Source organism: Cetorhinus maximus, chromosome 8 (genome assembly GCF_964194155.1).
Source record: "Cetorhinus maximus chromosome 8, sCetMax3.hap1.1, whole genome shotgun sequence".
Taxonomy (NCBI): domain Eukaryota; kingdom Metazoa; phylum Chordata; class Chondrichthyes; order Lamniformes; family Cetorhinidae; genus Cetorhinus; species Cetorhinus maximus.
Genome location: NC_135886.1, coordinates 90,499,152 through 90,512,893, shown reverse-complemented (window position 1 = coordinate 90,512,893; position 13,742 = coordinate 90,499,152).

The window sequence follows — 13,742 nt, the reverse complement described above, 5'->3', positions numbered from 1 at the left end:
CCCCATGTTACACACATGTAACTTTCATCAATTTATTTTTTACTATTACTGTTCTTGTGAGGTATTCCCTGAATTGCTGGTAAAAAAAAAAACTGCTGTTGGGCAAATGAGAACCCTTGAGATATTCATGATCAAAGTTTTTTATGAATGCAGAGATTTGAAGGACTCAAGTCACAGCCAAGAGCAGCTCGACTACTGCTAGGCAGCCTGGCCCAACAAGTTTTCTGGCACCAGGATGAGCATTGACTGAGGGGAGGAGTCAGGGAACAGATTTGCTACCATCCTGAAGAGCAACTTGCCACTTCCATTGTGCCATTTCCATTTCTGTGGTGCAGCAGATTATCAACTCCAGTGATTTCCAGGAGAGCAGATGATTAGTGATATTTTAAAGCCCCAATCCATGTTGTCCATCAGCCTATCTAAGGGAGAGCAGATTTTGGTGCCCACAGTCTAAATGACAGCAGTTTGATCTTCCAATAAAACTACAAAAGCTGAAGGCACAGATTGCTGATGTGAAGGTCTGCCTGCAGTGTTGAAGAGCTAACAATATTCTCCATGGTAAACTGCAACAGGGCACCACAAGGCTGGAAATGGACACCTCCAAATGGCAACTCCTTGACAGGTTTACCAATACAAAGTACAAATGCATGCACGCTGACAAGTACATCTACACTTTATATGGGCATTAGGAGTCAGTTCTTTCCTATAAGTGGGTGGGCTTGCCTGTCACCAATGCCTAGTTGTTAAAATCATCTGAGCATCACACTGATGATATCAAGTGGGTGCACCAGTTAAAATTTCTCATTAAGTATGAACAGACAATAATAAACAGCTCTGTGCAACTATAACGCTTCAATTTCATGTATCATATTACACTGTGCTCCAGATAGTTGATCCCAGTGTCATGATTGGTGCCACTATACCATAAAGTGCCCTTAAGATGTTGGAATTTTGCGTTATGCACCAGAAATATTTGTTATGTGCAATGTCAAGGCTGCAGTCAAACATCCTATTCTGGTTTAAGGAATCTGACTTTGCTCTAAATGATCTTTCTAAACATGTGCATAGCATAAATATGAAATCAGTGCTTTTCTCAGTTTGATCGTGTAAGAAAGCAACCATTTACCTAAATACACAGTTTATCTTATATTTATTTTAATTTATTCATCAGGTTAAGGCATCACAGTGCCTACAGCAGGCCCTCAAGGGCAGACCATGGACCTTCAGTAATGTTGCGCCAATAATTAGTTTCAACCCTAGTGTTGAAGATGCAGAAAATTTGGATTTATTTTAAAGTGCCAGCCAGGACCAGCAGCTAGGGTGCCAAAGCATCCACAGACAATCACAGCCTTACTTGAAAGCTAAAAACTTGTACAAAGGGCTCAGCTGTAAATTTGCAATTAGGAAGTGGGAGACACACACGGGCGGGGACACGGGATGACTCGATCAAGAAATGGGGAAGACTATTTAACATCGTCTGATAGCCTCAAACAACATCCAGTCAGTCCCCATAAACCTTTTGTATAGAACAAACATACATTCTTTGCTGTCTCCCAAAAGGACAATGCTCAGTCTCTGCGCTGCAATTGCTGTACAAGAACACAATTATCAGCCCACCGGGGGCGTGGGGAGGGTGGAGGGGGGGTGGTTTATTGTGCTGTGTCCTTTGTCTAATTAGTATCATTAAGTTGTAACTGATAATAAAAATATATAAACTGTGCTCATTTGAACCTCAGTGGAGAAGCACCTGGATTGCCCAGCGTTTGCTCCCTGTATGCGCAATAAAGGAACCACTTGAATATTGCATCTGGACTGCGAGCGTTGAAATTTTGTACCAGAGTATTCCTCGGACCTTTCAGTGTGAAGAATGCCTTCTGTTTCCCTCACTTTAGTATTTCCTTTCCTTGTTTCTCCTTTCCTAGTGCTCTAAGTATTACAAACAAATGTTAATTGTGTTAAATTTAAAGCCAGTTTTCTGTTATAATTCTGTTGGAAAATGAATTTCGATAGCTTGGCTTCATTTCACTAATGTACAGCTGTCCATGTTGAAACTATGCTCCCACTTTTATGGACTAGTGTTGGAGGAAGAAATGTGTCCTGATTCTAACATTCTTGCTCCTCAGTCCCCTATAGGCTGCAATTCATTATCATTTAAAATTAATCCCTGCACTGTATTCCCAATAACATAGTCCAATTTGTACTAAGATTTATTGAGATATTTTGTTAATAATGTTTTAATTAGAGCTGGCAGAAATTCATGTTTTAAATATCTCCAGTGATTCATAAGCTGCTGGTGCTCCAAAGCTGAATGATTCATGGAAGTATTCTGTTTACTTGAAGTTGATTTGGGTCAGAGTAGAACTTAGATTGTAAAAGCATTGTCCTATTGGCTTTACCTGTGAATGGTAATGGTTTTCTTTGAATGATTGGAAAATGTCAAGTTTATTTGCTTACTGAATAAATTAGGTTGTCACAGAAGTCAGTATCCCAGGTAATTGTTTGCAAGATTCAAGTTTCAAAGATCCTCGGTTCTCCTCTGAGTGACCAGATGAAAATAAGTAATATAAAAAATACATTGATTTATATCCTTGTTCAAAAATGTTATTTTATATTCAAGAACATAAGGACACAATTTTAATACACAATGCAGGTAAAGAGGTGCACGTAAATGTGCACCTGGTCAATGGCCATTCCACATATTACAAATGGAAAAAAATGCATGCATTCAGCCCTTGGGAAATTAGCCTTCTTTGTGTTGTATAGTTTCAGGGGCAAAATTATTTTGTTTGCTCAGACCAGATTGAAAGAAACATCTTTTGCCACAGCCAGTAGAAGAAAATTAGCGTGCATACACTAAATACGAAGAAATATTAGGTAGGTGAACCTACTTCTCTTATACTCCTAACTCTAAGGCTTGGCCTGAATCTGTCAGAGTGGAAAAAATAGTCCAATGTTCACAACTCTTCTTTTTAATAGTTTATTGTAACATCAATAAAACACCAGTACCCTGTTCTCCTTAAGTTAGATCAGTAAATTACTCACAAACACTGTTCCCGTAACTTCTGAGCTGCACTCACACTGTTAATCTTTGGAGGGCTGCTGCTTCTAAAAAGTTGCTGCTTCTGCTACTGTCCTTTAGCTTAGCTGTTCTGCTTTGGTTTATCCAATCCCCTGACTAAACTTATTTCTGTGAAGCTACATACTGTGCAGTGCTACCACTACTGTCTGCTACTCCCTTTAATGTTGTCTGTCACCTGTTACTGCTAAACACAAGTTTCTTAAAATTGTCAAAAATATCACACCCGTGACAATGATTAAACAAACTCCTTCCGAAATCTGTGCCTTCTTACATATTATAACAATCTTATATTCTGGTTCATGAATAGTTCATTAACATATGAAGCTGTTTGATAGGGGAAATCCTTGTTATCATATCAGTTAGGTTTCACTCTGATCAAAAAGCACTCTGGAATTTGCATTTTTATGGGATGTGGGGCACATTCAGGCACAGTGACTCCAAATCTATAGGTGTTATTTAGAGTTCTATAGTTTGGCCACAGGAGTTCAATGCTTAAGACAAATCATTTAACTAGATAGATGCATACACATTGTGTGGTCTGACGGCCTTGTTGGCTGTCCCTTGACTAGTATATTGGAAAAAATCGCTCATTGGATGGAATCTTATGGCCCTGTCACAGCAGTGGTGAGGCTTTAAAATGCAGCAAGCCGTTCCGAAGTCCATTTAGTTCAGCGGGTCTGTAAAACCCCGCTGGAGTAAAATTCCGCCCATTGTACAAGCACCAAGACGTAGCTTGGCTGGTGGTGAGAAAGGCCCTCCCCGTCAGATCCTTCCTACACGCCAGGAGGCTCACCCCCTCTGCACGTTGCCCTCGAGGTGGCTGTGGTGGGGAAGAAGCCGTTGTTCACCTCCTTGTGGATTGTGCCTTTGCAAAGAAAGTCTGGAGAGAGATGCAGTGGTTGCTGTCGAGGTTCATCCCGAGCAGTTCTGTGACACAGGACTCTGTGCTCTACGGGCTGTTCCCAGGGACACACACCGAGACAAACATCGACTGCAGCTGGAGGATCATCAACTCGGTGAAAGAGGCGCTTTGGTCTGCCCGAAACTTGTTGGTCTTCCAGCACAAAGAGTTGTCCCCGACCGATTGTTGCGGACTGGCACAATCCAAAGTCCAGGACTACGTGCTGAGGGACGCACTAAAGCTTGGGGCAGCTGCCGCAAAGGCGCAATGGGGAAGGGTCGCTGTCTAAGACCTTTCTACCACAGCGCACCGAGAGACTGGGAACTGTTTAGAGCCCCTCGGGCTGTACAGATCAAAATGAAAGGCTGTAAATGATTGTAATATTGTTTGTACTGATGCACCTGGTGATACATTTTGTAAAAGTTTAACCTGGATTGTACCCTTGTAATGTTGTTATTGAAATGGTTTGGAATGTGATTGAAGATATTTTATGAATAAAGTATATTTTTACAAAAAAAAAAAAAAAAATTCCGCCCATTGTGTCTATGCCAGGGTTTCAAGGTTCCGTGGAATACAGGAAGGCAACATTTGGCCAATTTCTGAAAATTGTCTACTACAAATGGCCTTTTTGCAGTACCTTATTTTGAGATTTTAAATGTTGGCTTCTTTTAAGTTGAATCTGTTCTTGTTGAACAACTGGCTACAGGACTCGACCCCCAAAGTGACTGATGTCTGACTCCTCAGAGTACTTATCACTTTTAAACAACTTCTCCCATTTCTTGCTGAGCCAAGAATTAACTTTTGCTGTCAGTTTTTAAAGTCAAATGTGTTCTTGCTTGTTTACATACACAACCATCTTATGTTTTCATGCAAGGATCTTGAAAAGTAGATTTGCAGAAGCAGGATATTTCTGAATTGTAACATTCAAATATCATCACATTTTCCGAATAATTTCCACATTTACTGGATGGTGTGAAGACAAAGGTAATGTAGGTTACCATTTGCAATGCAATGTTGGGGCTAATAAACAGGAACACTGATACATCTGACCTTGAATAGGAAGAATGACAACATAAAAATACGAGGGAATCTGAAAAAAATGGACACTCAACTTATGAGGTATAAAAACCTTCAATGTAACAAGCCCTGTTTACTCGGTATATTTTACACCTTAAAACATGGAACATGGAACTCTCTAAAGTTCCTCATGAATGGTACCTTGGTGCCTAATTACAGAGGGTCAATTTAAATGGAGATACTCTGATGGTCATCTTCTTCCCACCCAACACTCTATTACCTGGTTTAAAAAAAACTCCATTCTTCAATCCCTCAGCTAAGGCATAATTAAGACCATCAAAAACCACTTCTGCAAGCATGACTACACACTATTGTTACAACTTGTGGAAATTTATGAACTCAGCAATTTTTGCAGTTGAGTTCAGTTTTAATGACAATATGTGTGCCCAAATAGATGGTGCTGCCATGGGATCCCCTCTAGGCCTAGTTCTTGCCAACATCTTTGTTGTTTTCCACGAGAAATGCATCTTTGATGGAATGGGCTCTAATTTCCTACACCTTGCACATTTCCTTTACGTAGATGACATGTTTGCTCTGCTTGAGTTCGCAGTTGCATGTAAGAATTTCCCTACACAGGCTCTATCCTGCGCTCAAATTTGCCTTTGAAATGAAGCAATGAAAAGAGCTCCCTTCCCTAGACATGCTAGTTGGGAAATTGGCCAAAGGGTTCTCTACTACTATCTGCTGCAACTCTACCTTCACTGGTTGATATGCACATTGAAATTCCAATAGTTCAATGTGCTATGAGGTTGGTTTTATCAGCAACCTCATAAATAGATCTCGAGCCGTTTACTCATCGTGCAAGCTTGATGCTGAAATAGGGCATCTCAAATCTATCCTGTAGTATAATGGCTAACGCCGTCAGATTATTGTGCTCAATATATTGTGTAATCTCATGAGTGGGCCTAAGGCTTCCACCTTCAGCCCTGAAAAGTGCGCTAACTACCTCATATTACCCTGGAAGGGTAAGGTGTCTCAAAAATTTGAGCAACAGGATAAAAGAGCAATTTCACAATATTACATGCAGTAGCAACATGAGTGGTATTCTCCACTAACAGGATGGCACTGTCAAGCCAAAAGACATTCTGCCTACCACACAAATGAGTAATGTGGTATTGTGCAATTGGACAACACTTATTAATCATCCCGATTGTGCTATGAATTACACTAACAACCAATTTAAGATTATCAGTTGGGTTTGGTGTATGGCTCACTTACGTGTGCTAGAATCTACATATATTCACACACAGGGCCCTGACTTTTGCAAATAGAAAGAACTTGTCCACTTATTGCACCTTTTTCAACTAAAGTAAAGCTTGGGGGACAGCCATTCCCTGGTTCATTCCCATAGTAATGCCTTGACCAATTAGAGTTGACCTGTCTGGTTGAATTTAAACAAAAGCTTGGTAGTTAACTGTTCATTGGTGCATTCTTCATGGCAACATCACCAATCAAGCCAAAAAGATGTTTTGCCTACAACAAATGAGTAATGTGGTATGAATTTCAGTGCTGGTGTGATGCCAGGTATGTAGGCTGTACATCCCAATGACAGGCAGATCGTATCAAACAGCACATCCCTTTGGCTGTTCACTTTCCAATCAATCAGACCCTTTTCTCATGCAATATAAATTGTTATTCCCTTTGAGGTTTGGTATTCTTACAAATCTGTCCTGATGAGTCTGAAGATGAAAAGCTTTGACACAATGTCTCTTTTTTTCAGCATAAACTATGATCACTGTCAGTATCTGGGCTGGTGGCTTGAGTATAAGATTGGGAGACTTTATCTCTTCATCTGTACAGTCTTCTTTCTCTTCCTACTCTGACTGGGCAAATTTCAATTCTTGAGTATCTAACATGAAAAGGGGAAAAGGGTTGGGTTGTGGTGAGGGGAGAGAGTAGGAAGTGCACTTGTCTTCCCCTCGTTCATTGCTTTTCCCTTCTGTTATGTGCCACCTTCTCCTGCAATAAAGTCTGTCAGTGAGTGTGGCACAATATGTTTTCCTGACCCGTTTGTCATGTTTGAATAGCTTGTGTGAGCTGTGAGTTGCGGGTGCGAGATTTGTAGTCAAGCTAAGGGGAGGATTTTCCCCTTGTCGGGCAGGCGCGGTGGGTGGGCTGGGGAGTGGCCACGCAATGGTCCATTGCCTGCTATCAGCCGCTGACTGCGATTTCATGCTGGCTGGCCAATTAACAGCCAGCCAGCGTGAATTGCGCGCTGAAACGTTCAGTGCTGCCTGGGTAGCGGGAGGGAGGAGAGTGAGCGTGGAAGTCAGCACATGCGTGCGGGTGCGCACACAGAAAGCTCCCTGAAGGCACAGAGCTGCTTCAGGGAGCTGAATATTTTCCACATTAAAAATAATGTTTTAAAAAATAAGGAAAACATGTCCCCTCATGTGACTCTGTCAAATGAGCAGGGACATGTTGCAAATGAGTTCTGAAAATTTTAATTTTATTCTTAACTAACATTGGAAATCTCATCCCACCTGTGGATGAGGTTTCCTCAAAAATCGAAAGGCCACTTGGTCTATTCACCAACCTGCCAACTGTAAGGCTGGACGGGCAGAGAAAAAACCTATTTAATTAATCGATTAATGGGCCTAACAGCCCTCCTAATTATTGGCGGGCGAGCTGCCAACTCCTGTGTGCACCCACCGATCAAAATATCGCGCGTTATTTCATGCTCGTGCGTATCGGGCGCACGACCGCATGCCAAGGTGAAAATTCAGCCCCAAGTGTGTGAAGGCAAAATAAAATATCTGAATGTTAGGTTTGAGTTCTAACTGATAGAGATTTTTGGTAGGCAGTGAAGGGGTTTTAACAAATTCATTATGGATGAGGCTACTGGTACAGATGGTAGCAAGTACAATTTAAAGGTGATATTCCTGACCTTAAAAACTTTTTGGACATTGTTAAGCCTTATCCTGCAGTGCATCCATGTTCTTTTAGCAGGGTCTGGGATTGACCTCTGCAGCTACTCCCACTGCCTCCTGAGCATCTGCCTGAAAGTTCTCTTGCCCCCTGTGGATATGGGACATCTCTCCTTCTTTCCATTTCTTCCATCAAGACCTCCAGTGCATTGTCTGAAAGCCTTGGTACATACTCTGCCTCATGTTTAGCCATTGCACAAAGTATCAGGGCACACATTCAGTTTTCAAATGACTCCCACCACTTCTTGCAGCTATGCTGCACCTCTTCTTTTAAGAGGTGCAGGCTGTCTTTAAGCAGCCTGACCTGCCTGTAATATCAGGCTGATTGCTGATGTGTGCAGTCAGTGAACATACCTGCACAGTAAAATAATTTAAAGCAGCAGTTATTGTGAATTTACTGTGCTGCCTGCAACACAAGTGGGCATGGGTTAATTGCGTACCACATCCCCCAGTCCCTTTGCAGGGGCTATGCAATCTCTTCCATAATGTTTCCAAATTGAATCTACTTAGGGTTTCACAAAAGGATCTTAAAGCCACAGTAAAACGCTTTAAGGACACAGTAGCAAGCTATAAATTATTTTAGTATATCAATAGGAATAAAAACACTAGATCACTAAATTAAGCTGATGATTTCTCAACAACGAATTTGACTGTCAATGATTACAGTTAATGTGTTTTCTTCTTTTAGTTTATTCCCCCCATTTCCTCCTGTTTCTGCTCCTATTTGTTTCCATTTTCCTCCTCTTTAGGTATGACTAGACACCTCATTTTTTTGATCAGTGTTTTAACTCTATTGCTTTTAAATTTCTATACCTTATTTCAAAGTCAAACAACAACCCAGACAGGAGCATTAAGAATTGCCTCCTCCAAGTGAGGAAGGAAACTTAGATAGATTTGTAAGTGCGGTTTTCACCAGCCCTCTGATAAAGTTATGATGACTGAGCAGGAGAGTTTCTAAGAAAATCTCCTCTGTGTCCATATTATCTGGTGCACTTATCTACTGAGGTGCTTATGCATCATGAGTGCATGTTTATGCTTTGTGAGCTCTAAGAGTTAACCATGTTTTTACTTTGTAATTACAATAATCATTTTATGTTCATTAAGTGGATATTTACTGTAAGAAAGTCTTTCTGCATGGCAAAGTTGATCACTATTCACTGTTTAATAGGCAGAAATTATTGGTGATATAATTATTGATGTGTCATTGTGATGTGTAGTGAACTGTAATGTGATTGTTAAACTTATTCCAAGGTATATTAGTAAATACTTATGTACTATGTTAACTGTCAATAAAGCTTTATAGAATAAAAAATAAATTCAAGTAACATACACAGCCAAAAAGCACTAACAGTGCAAGTTGTGTATTCTATTGAAAAAAAATGACACTTGTGTTCTACGTTAAGTAAGAGATTGGGCTTAGATGAAACCTGCTAGATAGTATCAGAACGGCTGAACAAAGGTCATAATAGTTCTTTCACTCAAGCTATTGATTATTATTCTTGGTAATTCTTTTGAGAGGCGCAGAATCTGGAGGTGGGTTGGCAAAGGAAATTTCAATAGACCTTGAACTTCAAAATACATTGGGGGTTTGGATTACCTTGAGATAATTGTTGTTTCAAAATAATTGTGATATTAAAATTATACCTTTTGACTCAAATGCATAATAAAACTTTAGAAGGAATAACAACATGACTGTTTTATAACCAATGGATCTGGTTCTAGCCATAGTAATTGAACAAAAGAGAAGTATTAACAAGAGATATTAAGCTTTCAATCTCCCCGTTCTTAACATGCACTACACAAAGTATTGTACTCAGTTTCCTGTCAGTATTTTTGATCCTGTGAAGAATGGGTGATAGCTTTACTAGATATTGAAAATCCATGCTAATGAGGGCAGATTTTGATTTCCCCAGGTTTCCTACGTGTTTCTGCCCCATTCTGCTATTCTTTTTAAAGTGGATATTGAAAGTATGTAAGATCATTGCTATATCTGAGAAGGGTGTTCCTAAAGGTGCACTTACCATTGTTACCGACTTCCATACTGCACCTATCACAGAGTTCATGCGAAAGAAAACAAAGATCCAATAAGGTACACCAGCACCAATGAGTTAGCTATTGTGCCAGCAATTTTCTGCAGTTCCAGATTCAGCAGTCTGCAGTAACGGAGCAGATCTACATTCTGCAGATTGGTAGAGCTTTGCCAAATGCAAAAATTAGGCTTGCAACCAAATAACCCCCTCAATCAAGGGGCCAATCTGAATAAATGTTGAAAAAGAAACTTTTTCTGATTCTTTGAAGGCCCATGCAGTTCTTTGTGGGATGCAAGTATATGGGACACTGGTGTGTCACCACTTATTTGACACACAATGTATTTGTGGAGCATCAGTGGGAATTCTTGGGGGAGAATTTTCTACCCGTCGGGGGGGCTGGGTGGGAATGGGCGTGGGCGGGCACATAGCCGATCGCTGCCCATGATCAGCTGCGCACCGTCATTTTACATGGGTGGGCCAATTAAGGCCCGCCCAGCATGATGCACACCCGGAAGTGCTGAGCGCTCCCTGTGCGGGCGGGGAGAGTAGGCTGCGCATGCGTGAAAGAGCGCAGAAATTTCCCTGAGGTACACAGAGCTGCCTCATGAAGATTAGTTTGATTCTTAAAAATTTAAATGAAGAAAGAAAAAAATTTAAGACATGTCCCCTCATGTGACAGTGTCACATGAGCTGGGACATGTCTATGAATTTTATTAACATTTTTTATTGAAGTTTAAAAACCTTCATGAAACCTCATATTGCCCGTGGATGAGGTTTCATGATAAATGCGAAGGCCATCTGGGCTCTTTGCCTGCCTGCCAACCTTAAGGTTGGACGGGCAGCTATTTTAATTATTTAAATTGATATTTAAATGGTCTTAATAGGTCTTTGACAGTTTGGCAGGTGCGCAGATGACTCTGGTGCGTGCCCACCGAAGTGAAGACCTGAATAATGCGCGGCGACGTCAGGCCGTACGCCCGAAGTCACCGCGCGTCATGTTACGCATCGGCGAGTGGGGCCCGCCCCTGCATATCGACCAGAAGATTCTGGCCTTGATTTAGGAATGAGGCCCTGCTCCCCCATGCCTTGTGAAGGCTGAATAGCAGTTCTGCCTCTTGCATATCAATGTGGAAAATCCAGGGTGAAGAATCAATTCTTTGCTGATTTTCAGCGTTCTGCTGGTCCACTGTTGTAATTGATTGGGACCACCAGCATATCTCTGATGCAATTTCAGGACCAATATTCAGAGCCAGGAAATAAGTGTAATCATGGTGAATAATGGCTTTCAACAACTGGAAAGACAAAATTAGATTCCATGTCACCCAAGTAACATGGAAGTAACCGCTCCAATTAGAACATAGCAAATTCTCCTGCTGAGACTCAAGTGGCGTGTAATTCCCATGTGGGCACAGAAAATTAGGATTTCTGAGATAAAACCCAAACCATTAAACAAAAAATCAGCTTTATCTATTTCATTCAGATAAAATAAGACAGAAACCTTAGCTCACTTCACAGTGCTATTAATATCTTCAGGTGTCAAGGGCTTTTTCTCAGGTTCTGTTCTATATGTCTACTATGCTGCGGGGATGAATGCTTTCTTTAATCTCTCAATTTGCACAAGGCTTGTGAATTTGTCCTTGTGTCTTCTGCTCCTGTGCTCCTGGTTCAGGTTAATTAGCTTGCTTTCTATACCCTAATCTTTGCCTTTTCATTATTTTTGATACCTGTGTCATATTTTTTCTTCTGTATTTTATCTCATGAAAATTAGTTTAATAGCTTGACACTTTTTAGAAAACATACTTCCTGATGCCTCGAATTATCCCGGTCATTGCTCTGTGAATTTTTTCTGATGCATTTGCTTCATGTTTGTAGTAGATCAGCCAGTACACCAGGCACCGCTCCATAACAAGCCTCACCAGGCTATTGCTGGCATGCACAGGATTACATGCCAGACGATACTGACATTATGTAAATACAAATTCCATAGTGCTGATTCAGATAGAAAGTAGCTCTTTGGAGAATTGCATTGATAGAGTGGGAAAGAAGCAAGGACGAATGATGAAACAATGTCAGTATAATTTGTTTTGACTTGTAATCCCATGCTGTCAGATGTAACACAGCACCCAGTTTGTTTTGTTGAGAATTTTGCCACAATTCTTTATCTTACAATTACTCATTCAGATGTATTTGCAATTAAAAAACCATAAATTTTGGTCTAAATGGAAGAAAAATGATGAAAACTGCAAATTGGGCACATGCCCAAATTCTTGGCAGGTTCTCCTGACATGCAGAGCTCTAGGCTGGTCACACAAAATTTGAAAATTTACAGGCGTAAAAATTTTTCTTTCTTCTTCACCCTCTTCGACAGTTCTGTCCCTGTGTTTCCTCAAAGATCTATTTTCTCTCAGATTTACAGCAGCATTTCTCTGCTTCAGCCATATTTAATGTTCTTGTTATTTTTATGCATAAACACTCTTTCATTTGGTTTTGAACATAAAACAGACTGATTTACCTGAAGTCAGATTATTAATGATTCAATTAAATTTGATGTAAACCATAGACCTTGCACCAGTTCCCGTAAGAAAACCTTGTTAATTGTCAATCAGTATTATTCTGTGCACTATATCTTCTGTGTAAGAATATATGCAGGGCTGCATTATTTCAAACACTCAAAAGCTGTAGGAAGAAAATAAAATCATCTCTCCACTGGTTTCCTCCAAGCAAAGTGACAATGGAAATCCCAAATCAGTTAACAGGGAACACTCTGACCAATGCAAGCAAAATAAATCACATATTGTTTTTTTCAGAAATCAGAGGTAATTCTTTAGAACAGTGAAGAACACATAGGAATGCTACATGTTTTACTAATTTTAATCCAAAATTGCCATTTTGTATCATCCCCAGAAACCTTAGTCCCAGAAATAATCCATGTTGAGATTGTCTATTCTTGGCTCCAAGCCCAGCGCCCTTTGAACTGACATCGAAAAAGATGTAGAATCCCATTGGTTAATTTGCCTTTCCCTGATTCAGGAGGATTCACTTGACTCCAAGAACGAACAAGATGCCTGAACTAGAGTCTAATGTAGCAGTCGGACTCTACCTGTATCAGGGATATCAGAAACAGAGCTTGATAATTAAAAGCCATGGATATAGAATATTATAGAAAAGTAGAGCAGACAGGAGATGAGCACAATGTAGCTCTATGCATTAGGATACCCAGGAGAGTAAAAAGGTTGATATTGTGAGAGATGTAAAGCTACCCAAAGAACTACTTTGATTATACATCTTTAATGTGAAGTGACAAAGCTCACACTAGTGGTATGCACCAGAACCTCAGATCAGGGGGACAAAAGAAGGCAGTCTGTTTATTAAAGGTGAAAAGTGTGTGAAAATAAGAAGGCTATGTTAACAGAGGATGCCAATCAACCATACCTAAATTTAGAATGCCCAAAGTATGAGTTGGTAACTTTAATATCAGACTCCTCCATTGTCCAGTCAGTGAAGCCACAAGAGGCAGCGCACATCTTGGCTTACTGATAACTGACCCAGATAACATAACAAAATGGAAGTTGTGGCACTTTTGGAGGGAGGGGAGCAGCAACCACAGAATAATCAAGATTGACATCAGCTGTGATTTAGAAATATTGAGGGTTAATATTAGGCAGAATAGTATTTCAAAAGAGCTAACTAAAATGATGAAGGAGCAAATTGATCAAGACAGAGTGGGA